This window comes from Zea mays, chromosome 6, assembly GCF_902167145.1.
Source record: "Zea mays cultivar B73 chromosome 6, Zm-B73-REFERENCE-NAM-5.0, whole genome shotgun sequence".
NCBI classification, from domain to species: Eukaryota; Viridiplantae; Streptophyta; class Magnoliopsida; order Poales; family Poaceae; genus Zea; species Zea mays.
Genome location: NC_050101.1, coordinates 138100315 through 138123432, shown reverse-complemented (window position 1 = coordinate 138123432; position 23118 = coordinate 138100315). Strand labels below are relative to the sequence as shown.

Below are 23118 nucleotides of genomic sequence, written 5' to 3'. Positions count from 1 at the left end.
TAAGATTCGGGACGGATACAGGACGGGACCGGGTAATAATCCGGACGGGTAAGAAACGGATAACGGATACTACTCGGGTAGGTACCGGATAATTGTCGGGTAGTTCATCCGATGATATTAATTGTCCAACCATCCATAAGTTAAGAAATGCATAATCATGTATATGATAGATCAGATGTAAGAAAGAAAACCGGTAAAATTGACATCATGTAGTTCAAAGTTGCTTATCACAAGGACATTGTAGAACCAACACCGCAATATTTAAAATTCATAAATATTTTAGTTTCACTAAAAAATTGCAAATAAGTTACAAAAACTAATAAACATTTTATATAAAGATAACTCAAGTCCTCGTATGAAAATGATAAAGTGAAGTACTGATTATGTTGAAACTTGGATACTTACACTAATTTCACATGTAACTCATACAAATAAGTGAAAGTGAAAGAAAAGAAACGTGGATATCTTATAGATCTTATGATCCAAACATTTTTTATAGTTACATATGGACATATGTTGTATCTCCGTAAAATTTCACAATTTTTTGAGGCTATTTATGTATTATTAATTTCTTGTCATAGAAAATCATCAAAATACAATTAAATCATTAAAATATTGTTTAAACAAAAAATTGTTGTATTACAAAGTCATAGATCTCTTCAAGCTCTACAATTTTCATATAAACTTTATCTTCAACCGATTTCATATGTAAAAGTTATGATTTTATAACTATATTATGCAGAAAAAGAAAAAACGGGTACCCGAATTCCGGGTACCCGTATCCGACCCGGGATTTTCGGGTACTGACCGGGTATTAGTGATTCCGTATCCTACCCGTATCCGAGGTTCAATATCCGGGTAATACCCGTATCCGTCCCGAAAAACAAAATACCCGTATCCGTACCCGAAATTACGTCCCGTTTTGGTACCCGTATCCGATACCCGTTCCGGGTACCCGTCCCGTTTTCATCCCTACCTGCCTCAACTGGAGGATGCAGCCACCGGCCCGCACCGCCATGCGGACCTTCTTTTCCCTCGTCGTCAAGGCAAAAGGCTTCGCGGAGAAGAGATGGGTCCACAGATCCCAGTGGGGGTCAATCCCCAAAAAGCCTTCACAAACCGCCGCGAAGATGGCCGCTTGCGCAATGGAGTTGGGGTTGAGATTGTGCAGCTCCACCCCGTAGTAATGCAGGAGCGCCCGCATGAAACGGCTTGCTGGCACTCCGAACCCTCGCTCATGGAAGGAGACGAAACTCAGCACATACCCCGACGGCGGGGTAGGGCCGGCCCCGCTCGGAGGGACCATCCACTCCGGCTGCGGGTCACCGGAGAGGGGACGGAGCAAACCATCGGCGACAAGGGCCTCCAGATCGTCCACCGTGACGGTGGAGAAAGGCCACGGGTCGCGCGGTGGGACGACGGTTACCCGGTCGGCCATCGCCAAACGAAGGGGGTGGCGGCGGAGCGGACAAGGTGCATGGTTTTCTTTCTCTAGCTATTCCCTTGGGTCGCGGAAACCAAAGCAGGAGGCGAGCAGCAGAGTAAAGAACCACCACCGGTCCCTCTTCCGGGTATATAAAGGCCCGGGCAAGACCCGTTCAACACTTCGCCCGAACCCGCCGCAAAATTCAAACTCGAAGGCGAAACACCCGTTCCTCAAATGACTCGCGCACTCACAACGGCTGCCCCGCAAACCACCCGTCCCGTCGCATTAACTTTGCGGCAGGGCAGGCGACACCTTTGGCAGGAGAAGCGGGCGACGTTTGACCTCCGCCATGATGACCGCGTCAAAAAAGGTGCGCCACGTCGTTTAAATTCGTATCCTTTTCTCCTTCCCCTTTCTCTCTCTTGCTACAGGGACCGGGAAAGGGGATATTTCGAAAGGGATCCTTCTCTGCGAAGGAAGCGGGCCCCGAGCCCTCCTACTAATCAGGGGTTCGAAGGCTGGCCCCTCGGAAGGGTTCGACAGCCGCCCCAGAGCACTCGGGCTTCAGGCTCATTACTGATCAGAGGTTCGAAGGCTGCCCCCTCGGAAGGGTTCAACAGCCGCCTCAGACCACTCGGGCTCCGCGCCCACTACTGATCAGGGGTTCGAAGGCTGGCCCCCCGAAGGGTTCGACAGCCGCCCCAGAACACGCAGAGCGAGGGATGACTCTGGGTACGTCCGATACATCGCTGAGGCTCGGGCTATGCTCCCGAGGTACCCTAGGACTTTTCCGAGACCAGCAGGAGCGATTCTGTAACGGAATCCCATCAGAGGGAGGCATCGAGCCCTCGGACCCTATCGAACGGGACCGGGTCCGGCAAATCACCTGCAGGTACTTTTGGAGCGCGCCTCTGGGCCACTAGCCGACCCTTATCAAACGAGGCACGGGCGTCCACTCGGATCACCCGTTAGCAACTCACTGGAGACACCATGTTCGGCGCCCTCCAGGGCAACATGGCGCTTCCCCCCCTCCTCCTTGTGGAAAGGCGACGAAGGGGCGTATGATAAAAGCCGAGTCAGTCCTTGATCGTCCTCTTGCTCTGTGCAGAGGCTCGGGGGCTGCTCTCGCAAACCCGGCTCCGGCCAAACCGTTGATAGCGTCAACAAACCAGCCCGAGAACCCGGAACCTGACCATGCACCCGGACTACAATCAGATCGCATGAAGGGAACAACTAGACCGGCCGAGGCATCACGAAAGGCATTATGACCTCAGAGGAGTCAAACCACTCCTCCGAGGCCTCGGGGGCTACACCCGGCGGGTGCGCTCGCGCGCACCCACCAGAACAAAATGTAACCGAGAAAGGCCGGTCCCCTTGCAAAAAAGTGCGACAAAGCCTCCAAGCGAGTACCAACACTCCCTTTGAGGCTCGGGGGCTACTGTCGGGGACCATAATTAGAGGTACCCCCAACACTCTTAAACTCGGCTAGTAATCACCATCAGCACAAGCTGCAGAGCCTGATGGGCGCAATTCAGGTCAAGGCTACATCCACTCAAGGGACGCGATCTCGCCTCACTCGAGCCCAGCCTCGGGCGGGAATAGTAGACCTAGGCGGATTCACGCCTCGCCCGAGGGCCTCCTCAAGCAACGGGCGCACCCTCGACTCGCCCGAGGCCCAGCTCGGGCAGGCTTTGCAGTGAAGCAACCTTGGCCAGATCGCCTCACCAACCGACCGTATCGCAGGAGCATTCAATGCAAGGATCGCCTGACACCTTATCCTGACGCACGTTCCTCAGTCGGCAGGGCCAAAGTGACCGCAGTCACTTCGCCCCTCCACTGACTGACCTGACAGGAAAACAGCGCCGCCTGCCCTGCTCCGACTGCTGTGCCACCTGCTAGGGTGAGGCTGACAGCAGCCGAGTCCAGCCTCAGGCGCCACAGGAAGCTCCGCCTCACCCGACCCCAGGGCTCGGCCTCAACCTCGACCTCGGAAGGCGGTCTCCGCCTCACCCGACCCCAGGGCTCGGCCTCAACCTCGACCTCGGAAGGCGGTCTCCGCCTCGCCCGACCCCAGGGCTCGGACTCAACCTCGACCTCGGGAGGAATCACGTCCTTGCCCGACCCCGGCCTCGGCCTCAGGAGGAGTCTCCGCCTCGCCCGACCTTGGGCTCGGACCGACCACGCCGCAGGGGGTGCATCATTGCCCTACCCCTAGCTAGCTCAGGCCACGGGGGAACAAGACCGGCGTCCCATCCAGGCTCGCCTCGTGACAAGTAATGATGGTTCCCCGCGTGCGCCCATGACGACGGCGGCTCTCAGCCCCTTACGGAAGCAAGGAGACGTCAACAAGGTCCCGACAACCCCGACAGCAGTGCTTCTACAGGGCCCAAGCGCTCCTCCGACGGCCACGACATCGCATGCACAAGGCTCTAGCACCTCTCCGACAGCCACGTTGGCATGTACATAGGGCTCTGGCTCCTCTCTGCCGGACACGTTAGCATATTGCTACACCCCCCATTGTACACCTGGACCCTCTCCTTACATCTATAAAAGGAAGATCTAGGGCCCTCGTACGGGAGGGTGGTCGCGTGGGACTCCCTCTCTCTCTCTCTCCCTCGCGAACGCTTGTAACCCCCTACTGCAAGCGCATCCACTCTGGAGCAGGACAACACGAAGCCGCGGTTCCCCCCCTTTGTGTTCCGTCTCGCGCCAACCCATCTGGGCTGGGGCACGCAGCGACAATTTACTCGTCGGTTCAGGGACCCCCCGGGGTCGAAACGCCGACAGCGCCTGTGGGCCTGACGGTCCGCGCGCAGAACAGATTAGGGTTCCGAGTTTCTTGCTGTGTTTGTTAATGAAATTCATGGGATTAGCTCGACGAGTTTGTTTATAACGGGTCCAGCCCCCCTCCTCTATAAATACAGAGGTATACAGCCGATTTGTAATCATCAATCGAACCTTCAATCAATACAATTTACATTTATTCTTAGGAGTAGTTCTAGTTTAGCCTCTCAGTCCCCAAATTCTCCGCTTCTCTTCGACTCTACGTCGATTAGAGGAGTCTAGGTCGGCCTACCCGAGCCTAGACAACTCTTAGGATCTCTCCTCCTCGACAGGGTCCCTCCCGGGAGCGAGATCCAGGCGCTGCCGGCGATCTTCTGTCGCCCCTGCGCACGCACGGACTGTCCGACCGTCAGGCAGGAAACCTTAGCCTTGCACTAGGCCGCGGACCGTCCGCCCCTGTGCAGAGAGCACCACCGCTGGTTCGTGTTGAGTGATTGACGCCCTAAAAAAGTGTTAACAATCACCTTTTGCTACTTGCTTCAAGCAGTTTATAATATTCTGTACAAGCTTTACGACAGAGTCCTTGATCCTATCCCCGCATCGCCCTTTTTTTTTGCTAGATAAAGATAATTGTGTAACCCAGGAAATCTGACAGTGAATGTGATTGAATGTTTTTGTTATATTCTGATTGACTTGTGTACTGATACTGAATAGGATATTTGTTAACTCGACATTGAAGTGTTTATATTAAAAGAACTAGTGAATCCTCACTTTTAGAAAACAATGTTGCCAACGGAATTTCCAATTGCATTCTATGCACATTTTCATGCAACCGTTTCTCCAAAAATTGCCTTGGTAATAGTTGAGGGAACCACATGTGCATAGTTGCATGTCTTATTTATGATACCTATACCCACCGAATATTTATCATCATGTTGACATGTTTGGTTTTGCTTGTACTGAGCAGGTGAAAGGGAAATGTGCCCTTGGGCCATTTCTAAGTATTTTGGTGATTGAGTGTCAACACAAGTGCTTAAATGTGAATCAATGCCCATGGATGAACAAAGTGCAAATCTAGAGCAAATGTATGTTTCTAAGTCTTAGTACATTGGTTTTGTGTACTAATATACTTGTCTAAGTATTAGAAACAGGAAGAAGAGAGTTGGCTGTGTACAGCCAAGAGGCTGTTTCGGTCTGGGGCACCGGACTGTCCGGTGGTGCACCGGACAGTGTCCGGTGCGCCAGGCTGCCTCGGCCGAAGAGGCCGCTCTCGGGAATTTGCTGACGGCGTACGGCTAAAATTCACCGGACTGTCCGGTGAGCCAACGGTCGGCCGGGCCAACGGTCGGCCGCGCGATCTGCGCGGGACACGTGGCCGAGCCAACGGTCGGAAGGGGGCACCGGACTGTCCGGTGTGCACCGGACATGTCCGGTGCGCCAACGGCTCCCGCATCTGCAACGGTCGACTGCCCTGTTTAAGGAAGGAAATCGGGCACCGGACAGTGTCCGGTGTGCATCGGACTGTCCGGTGCGCCCGACGACAGAAGGCAAAGATGGCCTTCCAGATTTGTTCTCAACGGCTCCTAGCTGCCTTGGGGCTATAAAAGGGACCCCTAGGCGCATGGAGGGAGACACCAAGCAACCTTAGAGCATTCTTGATCATCCACACTCAGTCTTTGCGCATCCGATTGTCATTCTAAGTGATTCGAGCTCCGTTCTTGTGAGAACTTTGAGATAGTCTTTGAGCTCGATTCTTGGCCGTGTGTGTGCGCATTTCGCTATGGATTTGTGTGTGTTGCTTCCCTCCCTTACTCCGTGCTTCTTTGTGAATCTTAAGTGTAAGGGCGAGAGACTCCAATTTGTGGAGATTCCTCGCGAGTGGGATAAAGATAAGCAAGGCAAAACACAGTGGTATTCAAGTGGGTCTTTGGACCGCTTGAGAGGGGTTGATTGCAACCCTCGTCCGTTGGGACGCCACAACGTGGAGTAGGCAAGTTTTGTACTTGGCCGAACCACGGGATAAATCACCGTGTCTTCTCTGTGTTGAATTCTTTGTGATTGTCGTATTGTGCAAGATCTCCTCTTTAGCCACTTGGCAATTATTGTGCTAACCCTTAACAAGTTTTTGCGGCTATAAGCTTAAGTTTTTACAGGATCACCTATTCACCCCACCCTCTAGGTGCTCTCAATTGGTATCAGAGCCGTTCTCTTCAAGAAAGGGACTAACCGCCCGAAGAGATGGATCCTAAGGGGAAGGGAATCGTGATCAATGACAAGGAAAAGGAGTTCTTCGTCAACGAGCCAAAAGATGACAAATCCAACGACTCTGGCTCGGGCCACAAACGTAAAGATGGGAAGAAGAAGAAGACAAGACGTATCAAGGAGATCGTCTACTACGACAGCGACGAGTCTACTTCTTCCCATAAGGACGACGACTACGACAAACAAAAGACGGTTAACTCAAACTTCTCTTTTGATTATTCGCGCATTCCGCACAGCTCAAATGCTCATTTGCTCCCCATTCCACTTGGCAAGCCTCCTCACTTTGATGGAGAGGACTACGGATTTTGGAGTCACAAAATGCGTACACACCTATTTTCTCTCCATCCAAGCATTTGGGAGATTGTGGAAAGTGGAATGAAATTTGATAGCTCGGATAGTCCATCATTTATTAATGAACAGATCCATAAAAATGCACAAGCTACTACTGTGTTGCTAGCCTCTTTGTGCAGGGACAAGTATCACAAGGTGAGCGGCTTGGACAATGCCAAGCAGATTTGGGACACCCTCAAGATCTCTCATGAGGGGAATGATGTCACCTTACTCACCAAGATGGAGTTGGTGGAGGGCGAGCTCGGACGATTCGCGATGATAAGGGGCGAGGAGCCGACGCAAACATACAACCGGCTCAAGATCCTTATCAACAAAATAAGGAGCTACGGAAGCACGCGATGGACGGATCACGACGTCGTCCGCCTAATGCTAAGGTCATTTACCGTTCTTGATCCTCATCTCGTGAACAATATTCGTGAGAATCCCAGGTACACGAAGATGACGCCCGAGGAGGTACTCGGAAAATTCGTAAGCGGGCGGATGATGATCAAGGAGGCAAGATACGTGGACGACGCCTTGAATGGACCAATCAACGAGCCTCAACCCCTTGCTCTCAAGGCAACAAGAAGCAAGGAGGCGCTACCTAGCAAGGTGGCACAAATTGAGGCAGCCGGACTTAATGATGAAGAGATGGCCCTCATCATCAAAAGATTCAAGACGGCGCTGAAAGGTCGCAAGGGACAGCCAAGCAAGACCAAAGCCAAGGGGAAGCGTTCGTGCTTCAAATGCGGTAAGCTTGGTCATTTTATTGCTAACTGTCCCGACAATGATAGTGATCAGGACCAAGGGAACAAGAGGGAGAAGAAGAAGAATTATAAGAAGGCAAAGGGCGAGGCTCATCTTGGCAAGGAGTGGGATTCGGACTGCTCCTCGTCTGACTCCGACAATGAGGGACTCGCCGCCACTGCATTCAACAAGTCATCCCTCTTCCCCAACGAGCGTCACACTTGCCTCATGGCAAGAGAGAAGAAGGTAATCACTCGTAATGATGTCACTTATGATTCTTCTAGTGACGATGAGTCTAGTGATGATGAAATAGATTATTCTAGTTTGTTCAAAGGATTGGATAGAAATAAAATTGATAAAATCAATGAATTAATTGATGCCTTGAATGAGAAAGATAGACTCTTAGAGAAACAAGAGGATTTATTGTATGAAGAACATGATAAATTTGTAGAAGCACAAAGATCTCATGCTCTAGAAGTTAAAAGAAATGAAATGCTTTCTTGTGAATTATCATCTTGCCATGAGACAATTTCAAAACTAAGGAGCATTAATGATGAATTGAATGCTAAGTTAGAGATTGCTAGTAAATCTATCTCTTGTGTAGAAAATGTTGTAACGTGCACTAGGTGTAAAGATATTAACATTAGTGCTTATAGTGAACACCTAGCTTGCATTTCTAAATTAAATGAAGAGGTAGCTAGTCTCAAAGCCCAACTTGAGACTAGCAAAAGTGATTTTGATAAGCTAAAATTTGCAAAGGATGCCTACACAATTGGTAGACACCCCTCAATTAAGGATGGACTTGGCTACAAAAGGGAAGCCAAGAACTTGACAAGCCATAAGGCTCCCATCTCCGCCAAGGAGAAAGGGAAGGCCCCTATGGCTACTAGTGCTAAAAAGAATCATGCCTTTCTGTATCATGATAAGAGACAAACTAGAAATGCTTATAGGAGTTATAATGCTTACAATGATTTTTCTCATGCTATGTTTGCTTCTAGTTCTTCATATGAGCATGATAAAAATGTTGATAGAAGGAGTGTTGTTCATAATAAGCCTAGGAGAAATGCTGTTAATATTCCTAGGAAAGTTAATGAGCCTTCTACAATATATCATGCTTTGAATGCTTCCTTTGCAATTTGTAGAAAGGATAGAAAGGTGATTGCTAGGAAGTTAGGGGCAAAATGCAAGGGTGATAAAACTTGCATTTGGGTTCCTAAGACAATTGTGACTAACCTTGTAGGACCCAACAAGAGTTGGGTACCTAAGTCCCAAGCCTAAATTTGCCTTGCAGGTTTATGCATCCGGGGGTTCAAGCTGGATTATCGACAGCGGATGCACAAACCATATGACGGGGGAGAAGAAGATGTTCACCTCCTACGTCAAGAATAAGGATTCCCAAGATTCAATTATATTCGGTGATGGGAATCAAGGCAAGGTAAAAGGGTTAGGTAAAATTGCAATTTCTAATGAGCATTCTATCTCTAATGTATTTTTAGTAGAGAGTCTTGGATATAATTTGCTATCTGTTAGTCAATTATGTCATATGGGATATAACTGTCTATTTACAAATGTAGATGTGTCTGTCTTTAGAAGAAGTAATGGTTCACTAGCTTTTAAGGGTGTATTAGACGGCAAACTCTATTTAGTTGATTTTGCAAAAGAAGAGGCCGGTCTAGATGCATGCTTAATAGCTAAGACTAGCATGGGCTGGCTGTGGCATCGCCGCTTAACACATGTGGGGATGAAGAACCTTCACAAGCTTCTAAAGGGAGAACATGTGATAGGTTTAACTAACGTGCATTTCGAAAAAGATAGACCGTGTGCAGCTTGTCAAGCAGGTAAACAAGTGGGAGGAGCACATCACAGCAAGAATGTGATGACCACTTCAAGACCCCTGGAGCTGCTGCATATGGACCTCTTCGGACCTGTCGCCTATCTGAGCATAGGAGGAAGTAAGTATGGTCTAGTTATTGTTGATGACTTTTCCCGCTTCACTTGGGTGTTCTTTTTGCAGGATAAGTCTGAAACCCAAGGAACCCTCAAGCGCTTCCTCAGGAGAGCTCAAAATGAGTTCGAGCTCAAGGTGAAGAAGATAAGGAGCGATAATGGGTCCGAGTTCAAGAACCTTCAAGTGGAGGAGTTCCTTGAGGAGGAAGGGATCAAGCACGAGTTCTCCGCTCCCTACACACCACAGCAAAATGGTGTGGTAGAGAGGAAGAACAGGACGCTAATCGATATGGCAAGGACGATGCTTGGAGAATTCAAGACCCCCCGAGTGTTTCTGGTCGGAAGCCGTGAACACGGCTTGCCACGCCATCAACAGGGTCTACCTTCATCGCCTCCTCAAGAAGACTTCGTATGAGCTACTAACCGGTAACAAACCCAATGTATCTTACTTTCGTGTATTTGGGAGCAAGTGCTACATTCTAGTGAAGAAAGGTAGAAATTCTAAGTTTGCTCCCAAAGCTGTAGAAGGGTTTTTGTTAGGTTATGACTCAAATACAAAGGCGTATAGAGTCTTCAACAAATCATCGGGTTTGGTTGAAGTCTCTAGCGACGTTGTATTTGATGAGACTAATGGCTCTCCAAGAGAGCAAGTTGTTGATTGTGATGATGTAGATGAAGAAGATGTTCCGACAGCCGCTATACGAACCATGGCGTTTGGAGAAGTGCGGCCACAGGAACAAGATGAACGAGATCAACCTTCTTCCTCAACTATGGTGCATCCCCCAACCGAAGATGACGAACAGGTACCTCAAGTGGAGGCGCTTGATCAAGGGGGAGCACAAGATGATCGAGTGATGGAGGAAGAAGCGCAACCGGCACCTCCAACCCAAGTTCGAGCGATGATTCAAAGGGATCATCCCGTCGACCAAATTCTGGGTGATATTAGCAAGGGAGTAACTACTCGATCTCGATTAGTTAATTTTTGTGAACATTACTCTTTTGTCTCTTCTATTGAGCCTTTCAGGGTAGAGGAGGCCTTGCAAGATCCGGATTGGGTATTGGCCATGCAGGAGGAACTCAACAACTTCAAGCGCAATGAAGTTTGGACACTGGTGCCTCGTCCCAAGCAAAATGTTGTGGGAACCAAGTGGGTGTTCCGCAACAAACAAGACGAGCACGGGGTGGTGACGAGGAACAAGGCTCGACTTGTGGCAAAAGGTTATGCCCAAGTCGCAGGTTTGGACTTTGAGGAGACCTTTGCTCCTGTGGCTAGGCTAGAATCAATTCGTATCTTGCTAGCATATGCCGCTCACCATTCTTTCAGGTTGTACCAAATGGATGTGAAGAGCGCTTTCCTCAACGGGCCAATCAAGGAGGAGGTGTACGTGGAGCAACCCCCTGGCTTCGAGGATGAACGGTACCCCGACCACGTGTGTAAGCTCTCTAAGGCGCTCTATGGACTTAAGCAAGCCCCAAGAGCATGGTATGAATGCCTTAGAGACTTTTTAATTGCTAATGCTTTCAAGGTTGGGAAAGCCGATCCAACTCTTTTTACAAAGACATGTGATGGTGATTTGTTTGTGTGCCAAATTTATGTCGATGACATAATATTTGGTTCTACTAACCAAAAGTCTTGTGAAGAGTTTAGCAGGGTGATGACGCAGAAATTCGAGATGTCGATGATGGGCGAGTTGAACTACTTCCTTGGGTTCCAAGTGAAGCAACTCAAGGACGGCACCCTCATCTCCCAAACAAAGTACACGCAAGATCTGCTAAAGCGGTTTGGGATGAAGGACGCCAAGCCCGCAAAGACTCCGATGGGGACCGACGGACACACCGACCTCAACAAAGGAGGTAAGTCCGTTGATCAAAAAGCATACCGATCAATGATAGGTTCTTTGCTTTACTTATGTGCTAGTAGACCGGACATTATGCTTAGCGTATGCATGTGTGCTAGATTTCAATCCGATCCTAAGGAGTGTCACTTAGTGGCGGTGAAGCGAATTCTTAGATATTTGGTTGCTACGCCTTGCTTCGGGCTCTGGTATCCAAAGGGGTCTACCTTTGACTTAGTTGGATACTCAGACTCCGACTATGCTGGATGTAAGGTCGATAGGAAGAGTACATCGGGGACGTGCCAATTCTTAGGAAGGTCCCTGGTGTCATGGAACTCTAAGAAACAAACCTCTGTTGCCCTATCCACCGCTGAGGCCGAGTACGTTGCCGCAGGTCAGTGTTGCGCGCAACTACTTTGGATGAGGCAAACCCTCCGGGACTTTGGCTACAATCTGAGCAAAGTCCCACTCCTATGTGATAATGAGAGTGCTATCCGCATGGCGGAGAATCCTGTTGAGCACAGCCGCACAAAGCACATAGACATCCGGCATCACTTTTTGAGAGACCACCAGCAAAAGGGAGATATCGAAGTGTTTCATGTTAGCACCGAGAACCAGCTAGCCGATATCTTCACTAAGCCTCTAGATGAGAAGACCTTTTGCAGGTTGCGTAGTGAGCTAAATGTCTTAGATTCGCGGAACCTGGATTGAATTGTAGCATACATGTATTTATGCTTTTGATCATGTTCCTTTTTGCATTTTGTTGCTTATTATGGTGCTCAAGTTGTACAAACACTCCCTGGACCTCACAAGTCCGTTGCAAAGTGATGCACATGTTTAGGGGGAGATGTGTTACAACTTGACCCTTTGAGACTAACCATGTGCTTGAGTTGATGATTTAGTCTCAAAGGAGGATTGAAAGGGAAAAGGTGGACTTGGACCATGAAAGACTTCCACTGCACTCCGAAGAGAGGGTAACTTATTCCAAGTTCATCTCATGAAATCTTATTGCCATTTGCTCTTAATTGAAGACTTTGGTGAGGCAATGGGGTTATAAGGCCAAGATTGATCCCGTTTTGGTGCTTGATGCCAAAGGGGGAGAAAATAAAGGCCAAAGCGATAAATGGATCAGCTACCACTTGAGAGATTTTGAAAGAATAGAGTTTTTGTTTTGTCAAACGCTTTTATTGTCTATTATTGTCTCTCTTGTCAAAAGTTGGCTTCTTGTGGGGAGAAGTGTTGATTATGGGAAATAGGGGGAGTTTTTGAAATCTTTGATCAATCTCTTTTGGAATAACTCTCTTTATGCTTCAACATGTGTGTTTGACATAGAGATAGAGATTTGAGTTTGATTTGCAAAAAGAAACCAAGTGGTGGCAAAGGATGATCCATATATGCCAAAATTGAATCAAAATCAATTTGAGTTTTATTTGAAGTGATTTTGCACTTGTTCTAGTTGCTTTATGTTGTGTTGGCATAAATCACCAAAAAGGGGGAGATTGAAAGGGAAATGTGCCCTTGGGCCATTTCTAAGTATTTTGGTGATTGAGTGTCAACACAAGTGCTTAAATGTGAATCAATGCCCATGGATGAACAAAGTGCAAATCTAGAGCAAAGGTATGTTTCTAAGTCTTAGTACATTGGTTTTGTGTACTAATATACTTGTCTAAGTATTAGAAACAGGAAGAAGAGAGTTGGCTGTGTACAGCCAAGAGGCTGTTTCGGTCTGGGGCACCGGACTGTCCGGTGGTGCACCGGACAGTGTCCGGTGCGCCAGGCTGCCTCGGCCGAAGAGGCCGCTCTCAGGAATTTACTGACGGCGTACGGCTAAAATTCACCGGACTGTACGGTGTGCACCGGACTGTCCGGTGAGCCAACGGTCGGCCGGGCCAACGGTCGGTCGCGCGATCTGCGCGGGACACGTGGCCGAGCCAACGGTCGGAAGGGGGCACCGGACTGTCCGGTGTGCACCGGACATGTCCGGTGCGCCAACGGCTCCCGCATCTGCAACGGTCGACTGCGCTGTTTAAGGAAGGAAATCGGGCACCGGACAGTGTCCGGTGTGCATCGGACTGTCCGGTGCGCCCGACAACAGAAGGCAAAGATGGCCTTCCAGATTTGTTCTCAACGGCTCCTAGCTGCCTTGGGGCTATAAAAGGGACCCCTAGGCGCATGGAGGGAGACACCAAGCAACCTTAGAGCATTCTTGATCATCCACACTCAGTCTTTGCGCATCCGATTGTCATTCTAAGTGATTCGAGCTCCGTTCTTGTGAGAACTTTGAGATAGTCTTTGAGCTCGATTCTTGGCCGTGTGTGTGCGCATTTCGCTGTGGATTTGTGTGTGTTGCTTCCCTCCCTTACTCCGTGCTTCTTTGTGAATCTTAAGTGTAAGGGCGAGAGACTCCAATTTGTGGAGATTCCTCGCGAGTGGGATAAAGACAAGCAAGGCAAAACACAGTGGTATTCAAGTGGGTCTTTGGACCGCTTGAGAGGGGTTGATTGCAACCCTCGTCCGTTGGGACGCCACAACGTGGAGTAGGCAAGTTTTGTACTTGGCCGAACCACGGGATAAATCACCATGTCTTCTCTGTGTTGAATTCTTTGTGATTGTCGTATTGTGCAAGATCTCCTCTTTAGCCACTTGGCAATTATTGTGCTAACCCTTAACAAGTTTTTGCGGCTATAAGCTTAAGTTTTTACAGGATCACCTATTCACCCCCCCCTCTAGGTGCTCTCAGCAGGAGATTATGATAATGGAGGAAGAACTGAAGACCAAGTCTGAGCTTATTGTCAAGCACAAGAAGTTGGTTGAAGGGTGGAGAAAAGAAAGGAGCAGCTGGACAGGCACATCACCGAGCTTGAAAGGGTGTGAAGAGTGTGATTCTGCAGTTTACCTTGTAATGGCCATGAACCTTTAAGCGTGTGTTTGGTTAGCAGGTTCATGTGGTTTGGAACGGGTTCAACCTATAACAACTCGTGTTTGGTTCAAAAGGCTCGCGGGTTAGGTTGATTCTGGGTCGAAATACTTTTTAAAATGTGGGTTATAGGGATTCCTCAAAAACAAGTGAACCATTTCGACCCACTTCCTCTCCACCCTTCTGTCACCCATAAGGGTGAAAACGACCGATAACGCCCGGAAAAAACATCTCGCCGTTTTCACCCGCATAAATTTTTGTTCGGTCGGAATCGGTAAACGGGAAAGTCGAAAACGGATAACGGCCGATAAATTCCAGTATATCGAAAACGGATAAATTCGAGCAAAATTGTTCGAAATTGATCATGAAACGGTAACTGTAATCGGAAAAGCTCACAATAAACAAATCCTAACCACACAGATGTTCATTCACATCCACATACAAGTCTCATTCACAAAAGTACACAAAACACAATCTTGTCCACATATAATTGGTCATACACTCATACATGTCCACTCTTAAATTTTAACACACAACACATAAGTCTTAAAACACGATTGTTCATTCACATTCACATACAAGTCTCAACCACACAAATATACAATACATAGTTATGACCACACATAAATGATCATACATGTTCACTAAAGTTTTAACCACATAGTATATAAGTCTTAAACACGCGATACATAAACTAGAAATCATGTGGCATGTCATCTGGATCACTTGATATATCTTCTATGACATCTAAAACCCTAATCTCTAAACCCTAACGGGTATAGTTCTTGCCTCCTTTGTTTTTTTGTGGACCGGGAAAATACGGTTAAAATACGGAAAAATACCGGATTTTCCCGAGAATTCAAAAAACGGACAGTAAATATGTCTCACCGCTTACTGTACCGTTTTTGTAATAACACATCCCGTTTCCGTCCTGTTTTCCGTATATCCCGAAAAATCTGAAAACGGTCGGAAAAATCTGGTAAACGGTACCGGAAATTTACCGAATTTTACCGACCATTTACATCCTTAGTCACCCATGCCTTATCCACTCGAGACCAGCACAGGGGATCGTCACCACTGTCGGCTTGCTGGGACGAGGGACTTTTGTCGACCTACCTGTCGGCGTTTCGACCCCGGGGGGTCCCTGGACCAACGAGTAAAATTGTCGTTGCGTGTCCCAGCCCAGATGGGTTGGCGCGAGATGGAACACAAGGGGGGAAAACGCGGCTCATGTTATCCTGCGCCAGGGGAATGCGCTCGTAGTAGGGGTTACAAGCGTTCGCGAGAGAGAGAGAGAGAGAGCGAGCCCGTTCGTCAGCTCCTTCTCCCGCGCGACCTTCCGCATGAAGGCCTTGGACCTCCCTTTTATAGACGCAAGGAGAGGGTCCATGTGTACAATGGGGGTGTAGCTATGCGCTAATGTGTCCGGCAGAGAGGTGCCTGAGCCCTGTGTACATGCCAACGTGGCTGTCGGAGAGGTGCTAGAGCCCTGTATACACGGTGTCGTGGCCGTCGGAGGAGCGCTTGAGCCCTGTAGAAGCACAGCTGTCGGGGCTGCTGGGACCTTGCTGACGTCTCCTTGCTTTCGTAGGGGGCTGAGAACCACCGTCGTCATGGACGCACGCGGGGAGCCATCATTACTTGTTACTGGGGCGAGCCTGGATGGGACGCCGGTCTTGTTCTCCCGTAGCCTGAGCTAGCTTGGGGTAGGGTAATGATGCATCCTCTGTGGCGTGGTCGGTCCGAGCCCAAGGTCGGGCGAGGCGGAGACTCCTCCTGAGGCCGAGGCTGGGGTCGGACGAGGACGTGATTCCTCTCGAGGTCGAGGCCGGGGTCGGGCGAGGACGCGATTCCTCCCGAGGTCGAGGTTGAGACCGAGCCCTAGGGTCGGGCGAGGCGGAGACCACCTTTTGAGGCCGAGGCGGGGGCCGAGCCCTGGGGTCGAGCGAGACGGAGACCTCCTCCTGAGGACGAGGCCCAAGGTCGGGCGAGGTGGAGATTCCTGTTGCGCCTGAGGCTGAACTTGACTGTTGTCAGCTTCGCCCTGGCGGGTGGCACAGCAGTCGGAGTGGGGCGAGCGGCGCTGTTTTCCTGTCAGGTCGGTCAGTGGAAGGGCGAAGTGACTGCGGTCACTTTGACCTTGCCGACTGAGGCACGCGTGTCAGGATAAGGTGTCAGGCGATCCTCGCATTAAATGCGCCTGCGATACGGTCGGTTGGTGAGGCGATTTGGCCAAGGTTGCTTCACTATGAAGCCTGCCCGAGCTGGGCTTTGGGCGAGTCGAGGGTGTGCCCGTTGCTTGAGGAGGCCCTCGAGCGAGGCGAGAATCCGTCTGGGACTACTGTTCCCGCCCGAGGCTAGGCTCGGGCGAGGCGAGATCGCGTCCCTTGAGTAGACAAAGCCTTGACCTGAATCGTGCCCATCAATCTCTGTAGTTTGTGCTGATGGTGGTTACCAGCCATGTTTAGGACTGTTGGGGGTACCCCTAATTATGGTACCCGACAGTAGCCCCCGAGCCTCAAAGGGAGTGTTGGTACTCGCTTGGAGGCTTTGTCGCACTTTTTTGCAAGGGGACCGGCCTTTATTGGTTACACTTTGTTCCGGTGGGTGCGCACGAGCGCACCCGCCGGGTGTAGCCCCCGAGGCCTCAGAGGAGTGGTTTAACTCCTCTGAGGTCTTAATGCCTTTCGTGGTGCCTTGGCCGGCCTGGTTGTTCCCTCATGCGACCTGATCGTAGCTTGGGTGCATGGTCAGGTTCCGAGTTTTTAGGCTGGTTTGTTGACGCTGTCAACGGTTTGGCTGTAGCCGGGTTTGCGAGAGCAACCCCCGAGCCTCTGCACGGAGCGAGAGGGCGATCAAGGACTGTCTCGACTTTTATTATACGCCCCTTCGTCGCCTTTCCGCAAGGAGGAAGGGGGGGAGCACCATGTTGCCCTCGGAGGGCGCCGAACATTGTGTCTCCAGTGAGTTGCTAACGAGTGATACGAGTGGACGCCTGTGCCCCGTTCGATAAGGGTCGGCTAGTGGCCCAGAGGCGCGCTCCAAAAGTACCTGCAGGTGATTTGCCGGACCCAGTCCCGTTCGATAGGGTCCGAGGGCTCGATGCCTCCATCTGATAGGATTCCATTACAAAATCGCTCATGCTGGTCTCGGAAATGTCCTAGGGTACCTCAGGAGCGTAGCCCGTGCCTCGTCCATGTAACAGATGTACCCAGAGTCATCCCTCGCTCTGCGTGCTCTGGGTTGGCTGTCGAACCCTTCTGAGGGGCCAGCCTTCGAACCCCTGATCAGTAGTGGGCACGGAGCCCGAGTGCTCTGGGGCGGCTGTCGAACCCTTTCGAGGGGCTAGCCTTCGAACCCCTGATCAGTAGGAGGGCTCGGGGCCCGCTTCCTTCGCGGAGAAGGATCCCTTTCGAAATATCCCCTTTCCCGGTCCCTGTAGCAAGAGAGAGAAAGGGGAAGAGGAAAATGATATGAATTTAAATGGCGTGGCACACCTTTTCTGATGCGGTCATCATGGCGGAGGTGAAACGACGCCCGCTTCGCCTGCCAAAGGTGTCGCTTGCCCTGCCGAGGAGTTAATGCGACGGGACGGGCGGTTCGCGGGGCGGCCGCGTGCACGAGCCGTTCGAGGAACGGAACACGGGCGCGTCGTCTTCACGCCGTGGGAGAGGGCTCCCTTGCTGCTTCAGGAGGGGACGTGAGCCTGCAGATGATTCGATCGCTGCTTCTGCCCGTCTGCTGCCGCCATTACTGCTGGTCCACTTTTGGCCATATCGACCGCCGCGCCTCCTCCTGCGGCTGACTGACCTATGATCGATGTGCTCGATTGGCACTGTTGGGCCATGCGCAGGGTTGCCTTAAGTCGCGGCACTGGTTCCACAGTCGAGAAGGCACGACATTGACGCAAGTGGCAGTGCAGTTTCTTGCACTTAGTAACCGGCGCGCCGGTTACATGACGTGTGGGCCTGGGCCTCCATGCTGGATGTGACGAAGCCGAAGGGGTGCGCCTCCGCAGTGCGGTTGCACGCCACCTGCATGGCAGTCCGCCCTTTCGACCGCTGGTTTCGGTGAGGCTGTCATTCATTGGCGTAGCGCCGACGCGCAGGTGGCCGCTATCGTCGGTGCTGAGGTGGTGGTAGCCAGAGAAGGTTTCTCCACCGACGAGACCGTCGATGCCACCTGCGGTCGGACCTCCGGCTCTTCGGTTTTGACGGCTTGTCCTTGCCCCTTGTACGGGGACGTGGGCGAGGGCCTTTTCACAGCAGCGTCTGCCCTGAGGTCATCGCTGCTGCTGTTTAGCCGCCCGGAGCGGAGGTTGTTGTCGCTGCTGGTGCAGAGGTCGGCGGCGAACCACCTGGAGTTTGTCGTCCCGCAGGCCCTCTGGTGTGGAGGTAGTTCATACCCGCAGGAGTGGAACCGGAGTTCCGTTTGTAATGGCACCCTGAGTGCCGGTGTTTGTTCATTGTGGCTGTCGAAGCCTGAACATTTGGGTATTTGAGCGTAATACCGTGTTTCTTCCTCATTTTGAGCACTAGGACTCGCCTGTCGGCTAGCTGAACCGCTTAACTGAGTGTGAGTTGCCTTGTGCGGAAGGTGACGAGTGAGGTATCCATATCCCGAAGGCGTAGGAGTCCCTCGGCTCGGTCGGCCTTGCCACTCAAGGCCTCTATTGCTCAGTTTTAGAACCTTCGGCCGCTCTGCGATGAGCTAGAGCCGGAGGCAACTGTGTCGGCGTGGACAGAGGCGGAGTCGGCTCGAAAAGAGGCTTCGTCGGCCCAGGAGCAGGTGGCTTCCCGGGTCGAGGAAGTGCAGCAGCGGCGGCTGGAGCTTGGCCAGGTCGTCCGTTAGTGGGACCAACCCCGGAGTCACGCTGCCGAGGCCGTGAGCCGGGCTGATGTCCTTGGGGGACAGCTGGCTGAGGCTACGGAGTGGCCAGCCGAGGCGTCTGCTCGGGTCGGGACCCTGGAGGAGACCCTGGCTGCGATGGCCCAAGCGCGGCGCTGGCGTCCTTCTTCAAGGTGGAGATCCTTCCGCCCGAGTCGCCGTCCGAGGTTGGGCCGGGATCTGCCGAAGGTGGAAACGATGCCGAGGGTGCTGCTGCTCCCTCTGTCGATGTCTGAACCTACAGGAACAATTTGTCTGTAGTATGCGTATGCTTGTTGCTGCCGCCGAGGCCCAAACATCTTATTGTCGTGTTATAAAGCTGCGTTTCCTTTCCTCTTGTTTCGAGTATCAGGACTTGTTCGTCGGTAGCAGAATCGCTTATCCGAGCGAGAGTTACTTTTCGCGGAAGGTGATGAGTGAGGTATCCGTATCCCGGAGGCGTAGGAGTCCCTCGGCTCGGTCGGCCTTGCCGCTTACGTGCGCTCTTACTCGCTTTGCAGGATACTATTATTGATATAGTCGGAAAGCACGAAAGTCGTTTTGGTAGAAAACTTTTCCGAGGAAAATTTTGACGCAGAGGGGGTTCCCCCCTTCTAGCCCCCGAGGGAGGGTCGGGCTTCGCCGAGGCAAGGCTGACCCTTCCTTGATGGTTAGACTCTATTTGTGTACGTAAAGAGAAACGAGGTATATGAACGACTTGAAACATCTTAAGGGTAGAAGCGACGTAGCTGTTGGATGTTCCAAGCGTTGTTGTAGGCCTCGCCTTGATCGTTGGCCAGCTTGTATGTCCCGGGCTTCAAAATCTTGGCGATGATGAATGGCCCTTTCCAGGGAGGAGTAAGCTTGTGGCGCCCTTGGGCGTCTTGCCGCAGCCGAAGCACCAAGTCTCCCACCTGGAAGCCTCGGGGCCGAACCCCTCGGGCGTGGTAGCGTCGCAGAGACTGCTGGTACCACACCGAGTGTAGCAAGGTCACGTCCCGATCCTCTTCCAGCTGGTCTAGTGAGTCTTCTCGGCTGGTCTGGTTGCTTCGGTCGTCGTACGCTTTTGTCCTCGGGGAACCGTATTCCAAGTCTGTGGGCAAGATTTCCTCAGCCCCAAAGACTAGGAAGAACGGCGAGAAACCCGTGGCTCGGCTTGGCGTCGTCCTCAGACTCCAGACTACCGAGGGTAGTTCCTTCATCCACCGCCTGCCAAACTTGTTGAGGTCGTTGTAGATCCTCGGTTTAAGTCCCTGCAGAAGCATACCGTTGGCACGCTCCACCTGCCCATTTGTCATGGGGTGAGCCACAGCGGCCCAGTCCACACGGATGTGGTGGTCCTCGCAGAAGTCCAGGAACTTCTTCCCAGTGAACTGGGTGCCATTGTCGGTGATGATGGAGTTCGGGACCCCAAAGCGATGGATGATGTTGGTGAAGAACGCCACTGCCTGCTCGGACCTGATGCTTGTTAGGGGTCGGACCTCGATCCACTTGGAGAATTTGTCGATGGCGACCAGCAGGTGCGAGAAGCCCCCGGGTGCCTTCTGCAAGGGACCGACGAGGTCTAGACCCCACATAGCAAACGGCCAGGTGATGGGTATTGTGTGCAGGGCCTGAGCGGGCAGGTGTGTCTGTCTCGCGTAGAATGGACACCCTTGGCAAGAGCGCACAATCCTAGTGGCGTCGGCCACCGCGGTCGGCCAGTAGAAGCATTGTCGGAAGGCGTTCCCAACGAGGGCTCGAGGTGCTGCATGGTGACCGTGAGCCCCCGAGTGTATCTCTTGCAATAGCTCCTGTCCTTCGGCGACGGATATGCATCGTTGGAGAATGCCTGAGGGGCTGCGGTGTTAGAGCTCCTTTTCATCACCCAGTAAGACGAACGACTTGGCGCGCCGCGCCAGTCACCGAGCTTCGGCCTTGTCGAGGGGTAGCTCTCCCCGGAGGAGATATTCCAGGTACGGGGTCCGCCAGTTTCGATTTGGCGCAACTCCATTCCGCTCTCCCTCGACGCGCAGTGCCTCACCCTCGGCGGCCGAGGACACCTCGGGCTGGGCCGAGGCCTCCTCGGGCTCGAGCGTGTCGTCGGTCTTGATGGAGGGTTGATGTATGTCTCTGGAGAAGACGTCTGGGGGAACCGTTGTCCGCCCCGAGGCTAGTTTAGCCAGCTCATCCGCAGTCTCATTGTACCGTCGAGCGATGTGGTTGAGCTCCAGCCCGTAGAACTTGTCTTCCAAGCGCCGGACTTCGTCGCAGTAGGCCTCCATCTTTTGGTCGCGGCAGTGGGAGTTCTTCATGACTTGGTCAATGACAAGCTGCGAGTCGCCACGAGCGTCGAGGCGCCGAACCCCTAGCTCGATGGTGATGCACAACCCATTAACCAGAGCCTCATACTCGGCCACGTTGTTCGACGCCATGAAATGGAGGCGCAACACGTAGCAGAGATGCTTCCCGAGGGGTGAGATGAAGAGCAGGCCAGCACCCGCTCCTGTTTTCATCAGCGACCCATCGAAGTACATGGTCCAGAGTTCCGGTTGGATCAGTGCTGTTGGCAATTGGGTGTCGACCCATTCTGCCAGGAAATCCGCCAAGACATGGGACTTGATGGCCTTCCGAGGAGCGAACGAGATTGTTTCGCCCATGAGCTCCACCGCCCACTTTGCTATCCTACCCGAGGCCTCTCGGCACTGGATGATCTCCCCCAGGGGGAAGGATGACACCACAGTCACCGGATGAGACTCGAAGTAGTGTCGCAACTTTCGCCGCGTCAGAATTACCGCGTACAGTAGCTTCTGAATTTGCGGGTAGCAGATCTTGGTCTCAGATAGCACTTCACTGATGAAGTAGACCGGCCTATGGACGAGCAGTGCATGCTCTTCTTCTCGTCTCTCGACTACGATCGCGGCGCTGGCCACCTGGGTGGTTACGGCTATGTAGATCAAGAGGGCTTCTCCCGCAGTGGGGGGCACCAAGATGGGCGCGTTGGTAAGGAGCGCCTTTAAGTTTCCGAGGGCTTCCTCAGCCTCAGGGGTCCAAGTGAAGCGCTCGGTCTTCCTTAAGAGGCGGTACAAGGGTAGGCCTTTTTTGCCGAGGCGCGAGATGAAGCGGCTCAGAGCCGCAAGGCATCCCATGACCCTTTGTACTCCTTTCAAATCCTTGATAGGCCCCATGTTGGTGATGGCCGCGATTTTCTCTGGGTTGGCCTCGATGCCTCGCTCGGAGACGATGAACCCCAGGAGCATGCCTCGAGGGACTCCGAAGACACACTTCTCGGGATTGAGTTTTATGCCCTTCGCTCTCAGACACTTGAATGTTGTTTCAAGGTCAGAGAGGAGGTCGGAGGCTTTCCTCGTCTTGACTACGATGTCATCGACGTAAGCCTCGACCGTTCGGCCGATGTGCTCTCCGAACACATGGTTCATGCACCTTTGGTATGTCGCACCTGCATTCCTCAAGCCAAATGGCATAGTAGTATAGCAGTACATGCCAAAAGGTGTGATGAAAGAAGTTGCGAGCTGGTCAGACTCTTTCATCTTGATTTGGTGATAGCCTGAATAGGCGTCGAGGAATGACAGGGTTTCGCACCCAGCAGTAGAGTCCACAATTTGATCGATGCGAGGCATAGGGTAGGGAACTTTCGGACATGCTTTGTTTAGACCAGTGTAGTCTACACACATCCTCCATTTCCCACCTTTCTTTTTCACAAGCACAGGGTTGGCTAACCATTCAGGATAGAATACCTCTTTGATGAACCCTGGAGCCATCAGTTTGTGGGTCTCCTCACCTATGGCTCTGCGCTTTTCTTCGTCGAAACGGCGCAGAGGCTGCTTCACGGGTTGGGCACCGGCTCGGATATCCAGTGAGTGCTTGGCGACATCCCTCGGTATGCCAGGCATGTCCGAGGGACTCCACGCAAAAACTTCGGCGTTTGCGCGGAGAAAGTCGACGAGCACCGCTTCCTATTTGGGGTCGAGCTCGGAGCCGATCCGGACTTGCTTGCAGGCGTC

At 51.8% G+C, this 23118-nt stretch overlaps 1 pseudogene; it reads left to right on the top strand.

The window, feature by feature from the left end:
* The window catches only part of LOC103630067 (mediator of RNA polymerase II transcription subunit 28-like), a 65629-nt pseudogene extending 51424 nt beyond the window's left edge, over positions 1-14205 (top strand).
* Positions 14206-23118: the final 8913 nt, after the last annotated feature.